Below are 11,501 nucleotides of genomic sequence, written 5' to 3'. Positions count from 1 at the left end.
TAGGGTTTCGATTAGAAGCACTTTTATACTGTTTTATACACTTAGTTTCTTCGAGATTCTATTCCAAACCATCATGCCTAATCATTCCCCAAAAAAGTTTCGAAAAAGATGGACAGTTAATCTGTTTTTTTAGCACGTGCTTCAAACATTCCGGTTTTGGGGTTTTAGAATTAGGATTCGATTTTAAGCACTTTTTTACTATTTTATACACTGCGTTTCTACGACATTATATTCTACATCATCAGAATTAATCATTCACCAAAAAAGTTTCAAAAAAGATGGACAGTTAATTGGTTATATTAGCACATGCTTCAAATGTCCCGAATTTCGGGTGTTAGAATTAGGGTTCAATTTTAAGAACTTTTTTATTGTTTTATACACTCCGTTTTTCCGACATTCTATTCTAAATCATCATGACTAATCGTTCACAATGAAAGTTTCGATAAAAAATGGACAGTTACTCGGTTCTTTTGGCACGTACTTCAAACGTACCGGTTTTGGAGTTTACGAATTAGGGTTTCAATTAGAAGCACTTTTATACTGTTTTATCCACCTTCTTTCTTAGAGATTCTATTCTAAATCATCAGGCCTAATCATTCCCCAAAAAAGTTTCGAAAAAGATGGATAGTTACTCAGTTTTTTTAGCACGTGCTTCAAACGTCCCGGTTTTGGGGCTTTAGAATTAGGGTTCGATTTTCAGAACTTTTTTACTGTTTTAATCCCTCTGTTTCTTTGAAATTCTATTCTAAATCATCATGCCTAATCATTCCTCAAAAAATTTCTGTAAAAGATGGACAATTACTCGGTTTTTTTTAGCACGTGCTTCAAACGTCCCGGTTTTAAGGCTTCCGAATTAGGGTTTCAATTTTCAACACTTTTTTTACAGTTTTATACACTCGGTTTCTTCGACATTCTATTCTAAATCATCAGGCCTAATCATTCACCACAAAATTTTCAAGAAAGATGGACAAATACTCGATTTTTTTAGTTCGTACTTCAAACGTCTCGGTTTTGAAGTTTAGGAATTAGGGTTTCGATTTTAAGCACTTTTATACTGTTTTATCCGCTTTCTTTCTTAGAGATTCTATTCTAAATCATCAGGCCTAATCATTCCCCAAAAAAGTTTCGAAAAAGATGGATAGTTACTCAGTTTTTTTAGCACGTGCTTCAAACGTCCCGGTTTTGGGGCTTTAGAATTAGGATTCGATTTTAAGCACTTTTTTACTGTTTTATACACTCCATTTCTCCGACATTATATTCTAAATCATCAGGCCTAATCATTCCCCAAAAAAGTTTAAAAAAAGATGGACAGTTAATCGGTTTTTTTAGCACGTGCATCAATCGTCCCGGTTTTAGGGTTTTAGAATTTGGGTTCGATTTTAGGCATTTTTTTACTGTTTTATACACTCCGTTTTTCTGAAATTATATTCTAAATCATCAGGCCTAATCATTCCCCAAAAATGTTTCGAAAAAGAGGGACAATTAATCGGTTATTTTAGCACGTGCATTAACCCTCCGGGTTTTGGGGTTTTAGAATTTGGGTTCGATTTTAAGCACTTTTTTACTGTTTTATACACTCCGTTTCTCCAACATTATATTCTAAATCACAGGCCTAATCATTCCCCAAAAAAGGTTCGAAAAAGATGGACAATTACTCGGTTTTTTTAGCACGTGCTTCAAACGTCCCGGTTTTGGGGTTTAAAAATTAGGGTTCGATTTTAAGAACTTTTTTACTGTTTTATACACTCCGTTTCTCTGACATTCTATTCTAAATCATCAGGCCTAATCATTCCCCAAAACAGTTTCAAAAAAGATGGACAGTTACTCGGTTTTTTTAGCACGTGCTTCAAACGTCCTGGTTTTGGGGTTTTAGAATTAGGGCTCGATTTTAAGAACTTTTTTAATGTTTTATACACTCTGTTTCTTCGACATTATATTCTAAATCAGCACTTCTTTACTTTTTTATACACTTTATTTTCACGACATTATATTTTAAATCATCAGGCCTAATCATGCCCCAAAAAAGTTTAAAAAAAATGGACAGTTAATCGGTTATTTAAGCAAGTGCTTCAAACGTCCCGATTTTGGGGTTTTAGAATTAGGGTTCGATTTTAAGCACTTTTTTACTGTTTTATACACTCCGTTTCAACGACATTATATTCTAAATCATCAGGCCTAATCATTCCCCAAAAAAGTTACGAAAAAGATGGACAGTTAATCGGTTATTTTAGTACGTGCATCAACCGTTCCGGTTTTGGGGTTTCAGAATTTGGGTTCGATTTTAGGCACTTTTTTACTATTTTATACACTCCATTTTTCCGACATTATATTCAAAATCATCAGGCCTAATCATTTCCCAAAAAAGTTTCGAAAAAGATGGACAGTTGATCGATTATTTTAGCACGTGCATCAAATCTCCCAGTTTTTGGTTTTCAGAATTACGGTTTGATTTTAAGCACTTTTGTACTGTTTTATACACTCTGTTTCTCAGACATTATATTCTAAATCATCAGGCCTAATCATTCCCTAAAAAAGTTTCAATAAAGATGGACAGTTACTCGATTTTTTTAGCACGTGCTTCAAACGTCCCGGTTTTGGGGTTTTAGAATTAGGGTTCGATTTTAAGCACTTCATTACTTTTTTATACACTCCGTTTCTCCGACATTATATTCTAAATCATCAGGCCTAATCATTCCCTAAAAAAGTTTGGAAAAAGATGGACAGTTAATCGGTTATTTTAGCACGTGCTTCAAACAACCCGATTTTAGGGTTTTAGAATTAGGGTTCGATTTTAAGAATTTTTTTACTCTTTTACACACTCTGTTTCTCCTACACTCTATTCTAAATCATCAGGCCTAATCATTCCCCAAAAAAGTTTCGAAAAATATGGATAGTTACTCGGTTTTTTTAGCACGTCCTTCAAACATCCCGGTTTTAGGGTTTTAAAATTAGGGATCGATTTAAGCACTTTTTTACTGTTTTATACACTCTGTTTCTCCGACATTATAGTCTAAATCATCAAGCCTAATCATTCCCCAAAAAAGTTTCGAAAAAGATGGACAGTTAATCAGTTATTTTAGCACGTGCATCAAACGTCCCGGTTTTTAGGTTTAAGAATTAGGGTTCGATTTTAAGAATTTTTTTACTATTTTGTACACTCCGTTTTTCCGACATCATGACTAATCATTCACCATGAAAGTTTCGATAAAAAATGGACAGTTACTCGGTTCTTTTGGCACGTACTTCAAACGTACCGGTTTTGGAGTTTACGAATTAGGGTTTTGATTAGAAGCACTTTTATACTGTTTTATCCACTTTCTTTCTTAGACATTCTATTCTAAATGATCAGGCCTAATCATTCCCCAAAAAAGGTTCGAAAAAAATGGACAGTTACTCGGTTTTTTTAGCACGTGCTTCAAACGTCTTGGTTTTGGGGTTTTAGAATTAGGGTTCGATTTTAAGAACTTTTTTACTGTTTTATACACTCCGTTTCTCTGACATTATATTCTAAATTATCAGGCGTAATCATTCCCCAAAAAAGTTTTGAAAATGATGGACAGTTAATCGGTTATTTTAGCACGTGCATCAACCGTCCCAGTTTTGGGGTTTTAGAATTTGCGTTCGATTTTAGGCACTTTTTTACTATTTTATACACTCCGTTTTTCCGACATTGTATTCTAAATCATCAAACCTAATCATTCCCCAAAAAAGTTTCGAAAAAGATGGACAGTTAATCGGTTATTTTTGCACGTGCATCAACCTTCCCGGTTTTGGGGTTTAAGAATTTGGGTTTGATTTTAAGCACTTTTGTACTGTTTTATACACTCTGTTTCTCCAATATTATATTCTCTATCATCAGGCCTAATCATTCCCCAAAAAAGTTTCGATAAAGATGGACAGTTTCTCGGTTTTTTTAGCACGTGTTTTAAACGTCCCGCTTTTGGGGTTTTAGAATTTGGGTTCGATTTTAAGCACTTTTTTACTGTTTTATACACTCCATTTCTCCGACATTATATTCTAAATCATCAGGCCTAATCATTCCCTAAAAAAGGTTCGAAAAAGATGGACAGTTACTCAGTTTTTTTAGCACGTGCTTCAAACGCCTCGGTTTTGGGGTTTTAGAATTAGGGTTCGATTTTAAGAACTTTTTTACTATTTTATACACTCCGTTTCCCCGACATTCTATTTTAAATCATTAGGCCTAATCATTCCCCTAAAAAGTTTTGAAAAAGATGGACAGTTACTCGGTTTTTTAGCACGTGCTTTAAACGTCCCGGTTTTGTGGTTTTAGAATTTGGGTTTGATTTTATGCACTTCTTTACGCTTTTATACACTTCGTTCTAACGACATTATATTTTAAATCCTCAGGCCTAATCATGCCCCCAGAAAGTTTCAAAAAAGATGGACAATTAATCGGTTATTTTAGCACGTGCATGAACGTCCCGATTTTGGGGTTATAGAAGTAGGGTTCAATTTTATGAACTTTTTTACTGTTTTACACACTCTATTTCTCCGACATTCTGTTCTAAATAATCAAGCCTAATCATTCCCCAAAAAAGTTTCAAAAAAGATGGACATTTACTCTGTTTTTTTAGCACGTGCATCAACCCTCCTGGTTATGGGGTTTTAGAATTAGGGTTCGATTTTAAGAAGTTTTTTACTGTTTTATACATTCCGTTTCTCCGACATTATATTCTAAATCATCAAGCCTAATCATTCCCCAAAAAAGTTTCTAAAAAGATGGACACTACTCGACTTTTTTAGCACGTGCATCAACCGTCCCGGTTTTGGAGTTTTAGAATTTGGGCTCGATTTTAAGAACTTTTTTACTGTTTTATACACTCCATTTTGTTAGGTTATGGAGCCTAATGCTTATTTATAGATTGATCAACGGTTATATCCGGTAAAGCTATGTTTGGTAAAACTATATTTGGTAAAGCTATATATGGTAAATAACTATATATAGTAGATGTTAAATCTGGTAAAGCTATATATAGTAAATAGCTATATATAGTAGATGTTAAATCTGGTAAAGCTATATATAATAAATTGAAATATATATATATCTCGTCCGGTAGAGCTTTGAAGATGTACTTTCTATTCTCTGTACTCTCTCTTGTTGTACATACTTGAAGTCATCAATAAAAATCCTTTTAGCCAGAGTTCTCCTTGCAATTTTCACTATCCCATTCTTTGTTTTCATCTAGATCGAGCGTGTGCGTTGTTGTGCGATCCTAACAACTGGTATCAGAGCTAGGCAAAATTCACCACGATCTGTGAAGATGGAAAGTTCAAAGATTGGAATTGAGAAGTTCGATGGATCCGATTTCGGTTTCTGGAAGATGCAGATTGAAGATTATCTGTACCAGAAAGATCTTCACGAACCTCTGTTGGGGGTGAAGCCGAATACCATGACCATGGAATAATGGGAGGTCAAGGATCGACAAGTCTTAGGGATGATCCGATTGACACTATCCAGAAACGTGGCGTTTAACATCATCAAGGAGAAGACAACATCAGATCTGAAGAAGGCGCTGTCAAATATGTATGAAAAACCGTCGGCTATGAACAAGGTGTATTTGATGCGTAGATTGTTCAATCTACAGATGTCTGAAGGTGGACGTGTTGCTGATCATATAAATGAATTCAATATGATCATAAGTCAACTGGGTTCGGTGGAAATTAATTTCGAAGATGAAATTAAAGCGTTGATTTAGATGTCATCCTTACCCGAGTCATGGGATACTGATGTTGCCACAATCAGCAGTTCCTGAGGATCTGATAAACTGAAGTTTGATGAAATTCGAGATGTAGTTCTCAGCGAAAGTATTCGCAAATGGGAAACTGGAGATTCATTAGGCAATGCTCTCAGTGTTGATCGAAGGGGAAGAAGTAAATCAAAGAGCTCAAACAAACATGGGCGTTCAAAATCAAAGAATCGGGGAAAATCTCCAAACAAACCCAACGTAACGTGTTGGAGCTGTGGGGGAAAAGGACACTTTCGGACAGATTGTACAAAACTGAAGAAGAAGCAGAATCATAAATCTGAAGATGATGATGATTCTATATATACAACAGAAGATGCTGAGGACGTTTTAATCCTTAGTGTGGATAGCCCAGCTGAATCCTGAATTTTGGATTCAGGTGCATCGTTCCATTCGTCTCCAAGTAAGAAATTGTTTCGAAATTTCAAATCAGGAAATTTCGGGAAGGTGTATCTTGCCGACAACAAAACCTTGGAGATTGAAGGAAAGGGAGATGTCTCCATACAAACTCCAACAGGAAATCAATGGACATTACAAGATGTCAGATACATTCCTGGTCTCAAGAAGAACCTGATCTCTATTAGTCAATTGGATAGCACAAGCTATGCAACAGAGTTTGGAAAGAGTTCCTGGAAGATTGTGAAGGGCGCCATGGTTGTTGCACGTGGCACAAAATCCGGAACCTTATACACTACTGCAAAGTGTATAAACATGACTGCTGCTGCTGAGAGTGCTTCCAATTCAAGTCTATGGCACAATAGACTTGGACATATGAGCGTCAAAGGAATGAAGATGCTGACTGCGAAAGGAGCTTTAGAAGGCTTAAAATCTGTTGATATGGGTCTTTGTGAGAGCTGCGTTATAGGCAAACAGAAACGAGTTAGTTTCACAAAGGCTGCCAGAGAACCGAAGAAAGTGCGGTTGGAAATGGTCCATACAGACGTCTGGGGACCATCTCCAGTTTCATCACTTGGTGGATCAAGGTACTATGTCACCTTCATCGATGACTTCAGTAGTGGGTTTACTTTCTGAAACACAAGTCAGATGTGTTCACCACCTTCAAGAAGTGGAAAGCTGAAGTTGAAAATCAGACCGGCTTGAAGATCAAATGCCTGAGGTCTGACAATGGAGGAGAGTACAACAAATCAGAGTTTATAACATTTCGTGCAGCTAAGGGAATTAGGTTAATAAGAACAATTCCCGATAAGGCAAGACAAAATGACATTGCAGAAAGGATGAACAGAACATTGAATGAGCGAGCAAGAAGCATGAGGATTCATTCTGGACTACCAAAGACATTCTGGGCTGATGCTGTGAACACAGCAGCATATTTGATTAATAGAGGGCCGTCAGTACCCTTGAAGTTCAAATTGCCCGAAGAAGTATGGACAGGAAAAGAACTCAAGTACTCTCACTTGAGAACCTTTGGTTGTACTGCGTATGTTCATGTTGATCTAGAGAAGAGAGATAAGCTTGATGCTAAGGCTGTGAAATGCTACTTCATAGGCTATGGCTCTGACATGTTCGGGTACAGGTTTTGGGATGAGAAAAATATGAAGATCCTAAGACTCTGTGATGTGACCTTTAATGAAAATGTCATGTACAAGGACAGAGAGAAGAGAAACTCCTGAGACTCTTGCTGAGAAACCAGAGGTGAAGCAAGTGGGAGTTGAGGTTGAGTTACTGAAAGATTCACATAGTGATGTTGTAGCAGATACTCAAGAAACTCCTAAGACTTATGTTGTTGGCGAGGAACCCGGTCTATCATTCAAAACACAGAAGGTGATACCATTTCACTCGGAGGTTAGTTGAAGATGGTGAAGTGTTTGGAGATGATAGAGGGTGCAAAGAATCCAACAAACATGTTGACAAAATGTGTTGATGTTGGAATATTGAGGTTGTGCAAAATCTCAATTGGTATGGTGCATTGAAGATGCTCATGGTCGTTTGAGAGTGAAATTCTTGGTTGACTAGATCAGTCTCCAAGTGGGAGAATTGTTAGGTTATGGAGCTTGATGCTTATTTATAGCTTGATCAACGGTTATATCCGGTAAAGCTATATATGGTAACTAACTATATATAGTGGATGGTTAAATCGGGTAAAGCTATATATAGTAAATAGCTATATATAGTAGATGTTAAATCTGGTAAAGCTATATATATTAAATTGAACTATATATATATCCCGTCCGGTAGAGCTTTGAAGATGTACTTTCTATTCTCTGTACTCTCTCTTGTTGTACATACTTGAAGTCATCAATAAAAATCCTTTTAACCAGAGTTCTCCTTGAAATTTTCACTATCCCATTCTTTGTTTTCATCTAGATCGTGCGTGTGCATTGTTGTGCGATCCTAACACATTTCTCCGACATTCTATTCTAAATCATCAGGCCTAATCATTCCCCCAAAAAGTTTCGAAAAAGATGGATAGTTACTCGATTTTTTTAGCAAGTGCTTCAAACGTCCCGATTTTGGGGATTTAGAATTAGGGTTCGATTTTAAGCACTTTTTTGCTGTTTTATACACTCCGTTTCAACGACATTCTATTCTAAACCATCAGGCCTAATCAATCCCCAAAAAAGTTTCAAAAAAAATGGACAGTTACTTGGTTTTTTTAGCACGTGCTTCAAACGTCCCGGTTTTGGGGTTTTAGAATTAGGGCTCGATTTTAATCACTTCTTTACTGTTTTATACACTCCGTTTTTCCGACATTCTATTCTAAATCATCTGGCCTAATCATTCCCCAAAAAAGTTTCGAAAAAGTTGGACAGTTAATCGGTTATTTTAGCACGTGCTTCAACCGTCCAGGTTTGGGCGTTTTAGAATTAGGGTTCGATTTTAAGCACTTTTTTACTGTTTTATACAGTCCGTTTCTCCAACATTATATTCTAAATCATCAGGCCTAATCATTTCCCAAAAAAGTTTCGCAAAAGATGGACAGTTACTCGATTTTTTTAGCACGTGCATCAACCCTCCCAGTTTTGGGGTTTTAGAATTAGGGTTCGATTTTAAGAAATTTTTTACTGTTTTATACATTCCGTTTCTCCGACATTATATTCTAAATCATCAGGCCTAATCATTCCCCAAAAAAGTTTCTAAAAAGATGGACAGTTACTCGACTTTTTTAGCACGTGCAATTACCGTCCCAGTTTTGGGGTTTTATAATTTGGGTTCGTTTTTAAGAAGTTTTTTACTGTTTTATACATTCCGTTTCTCCGACATTATATTCTAAATCATCAGGCCTAATCATTCCCCAAAAAAGTTTCTAAAAAGATGGACAGTTACTCGACTTTTTTAGCACGTGCAATTACCGTCCCAGTTTTGGGGTTTTATAATTTGGGTTCGTTTTTAAGAAGTTTTTTTTACTGTTTTATACATTCCGTTTCTCCGACATTATATTCTAAATCATCAGGCCTAATCATTCCCTAAAAAACTTTCTAAAAAGATGGACAGTTATACGACTTTTTTAGCACGTGCATCAACCGTCCCGGTTTTGGGGTTTTTGAATTTGGGTTCGATTTTAAGAACTTTTTTACTGTCTTATACACTCCATTTCTCCGACATTCTATAATAAATCAGGCCTAATCATTCGCCAAAAAATTTTCGAAAAAGATGCACAGTTACTCGGTTTGTTTAACACATGCTTCAAACGTCTCAGTTTTGGGGTTTTAGAATTAGGGTTCGATTTTAAACACTTTTTTTACTGTTTTATACACTCCGTTTCTTCGACATTCTATTCTAAATCATCAGGCCTAATCATTCCAAAAAGAGTTTCGAAAAAGTTGGACAGTTAATCGGTTATTTCAGCACGTGCATCAACCGTCCCGATTTTGGGGTTTTAGAATTAGGGTTCGATTTTAAGCACTTTTTTACTGTTTTATACACTCCATTTCTCCAACATTATATTCTAAATCATCAGACCTAATCAATCCCAAAAAATGTTCGAAAAAGATGGACGGTTACTCCGATTTTTTAGCATGTGCTTCAAACATCCCGGTTTTGGGGTTTTAGAATTAGGGTATGACTTTAAGCACTTCTTTTCTGTTTTATACACTTCGTTTCAACGACATTATATCCTAAATCATCAGGCCTAATCATGCCCCAAAAAAGTTTCGAAAAAGATGGACAGTTACTCGGTTATTTTAGCACTTGCTTCAAACATCCCGATTTTGGGGTTTTAGAATTTGGGTTCGATTTGAAGCACTTTTGATATGAAAATCAACCCAAGGGAAAGTATGGAATGGATTACCTTGATGATCAAGATCAAGATTGAAGAAAACTCGTGATTCGAATCACTCCACAAGAGGTTTGATCAATACCACTTGAATGACTCTACATGCAAGTTCTAAACACAAGAATTTGCAAAGAAAGTCTAGCTCTCAACAAAGCTAAAATAGAACTTCTATTCTTAATTCCAAAATCTGATGTCTAATCAAAGAAAAGAAGGCTTTATATAGCCTTTACAACCTTAACCTATGTCATACATAACTCCCAAATTAAATGGGCTAGTAAATGAAAAATATCCATAACCTCCATATTAAAATGGCTTGTTAATGGTGGAATATAGTAACCTATGTTGGTTACAATATAACCTTAACTCCTATATTTAAAACTAGCTTAAATATGACAAATAAATAGTTAAACTATAATTAAACAATGCAATGAATAAAATGTGCTTATTAGTCATCCTTGGACTAGTTTCATAAATTCAGCGGAGTTCATTAAATGCAACTTACAGTGCATTTAATTCATCTCTTTCTTGAACCTCAACTTTGCACAACATATGAGGGAGGTCTTCAGCGTCTTCTAGAATTTCCTTTGATGAGCTCACCATAGCTTGAATATAACTGTATAAAGTTTGTTGTAGCTTCTTGGCTCTCGTCCTTGTAATTGGACCTTGAGGTATGGAAATTCCTTGGTCGTGGTTCATATCAACTTTTTTACTATTTTATACACTCCATTTCTCCAACATTCTATTCTAAATCATCAGGCCTAATCATTTCCCAAAAAATTTTCGAAAAAGATGGACAGTTACTTGATTTTTTTAGCACGTGCTTCAAACGTCCCGGTTTTGGGGTTTTAGAATTAGGGTTCGATTTTAAGTACATTTTTACTGTTTTATTCCCTCCGTTTCAATGACATTCTATTCTAAATTATCAGGCCTAATCATTCCCCCAAAAAGTTTCGAAAAAGATGGACAGTTACTCGGTTTTTTTAACACGTGCTTCAAACGTCCTGTTTTGGGGTTTTAGAATTAGGGTTCTATTTTAAGCACTTCTTTACTGTTTTATACATTCTGTTTCTTCGACATTCTATTCTAAATAATCATGCCTAATCATTCACCATGAAAGTATCGAAAAAAAATGGACAGTTACTTGTTTTTTTTGGCACGTACTTCAAACGTCCCGATTTTGGAGTTTACGAATTAGGGTTTCGATTATAAGCACTTTTATATTTTTTTATACACTTTGTTTCTTCGAGATTCTATTCTAAATCATCATGCCTAATCATTCCCCAATAAAGTTTCGAAAAAGATGGACAGTTACTAGGTTTTTTTCGCACATGCTTCAAACGTCCCAGTTTTGGGGTTTTAGAATTAGGGTTCGATTTTAAGCACTTCTTTACAGTTTTATACACTCTGTTTCTTCGACATTCTATTCTAAATAATCATGCCCAATCATTCACCATGGAAGTTTCGAAAAAAAATGGATAGTTACTCGGTTTTTTTTGGCACGT

Source organism: Cucurbita moschata, unplaced genomic scaffold (genome assembly GCF_002738365.1).
Source record: "Cucurbita moschata cultivar Rifu unplaced genomic scaffold, Cmos_1.0 Cmo_Scf00088, whole genome shotgun sequence".
Taxonomy (NCBI): domain Eukaryota; kingdom Viridiplantae; phylum Streptophyta; class Magnoliopsida; order Cucurbitales; family Cucurbitaceae; genus Cucurbita; species Cucurbita moschata.
Note: the sequence above shows the minus strand (reverse complement) of the source record.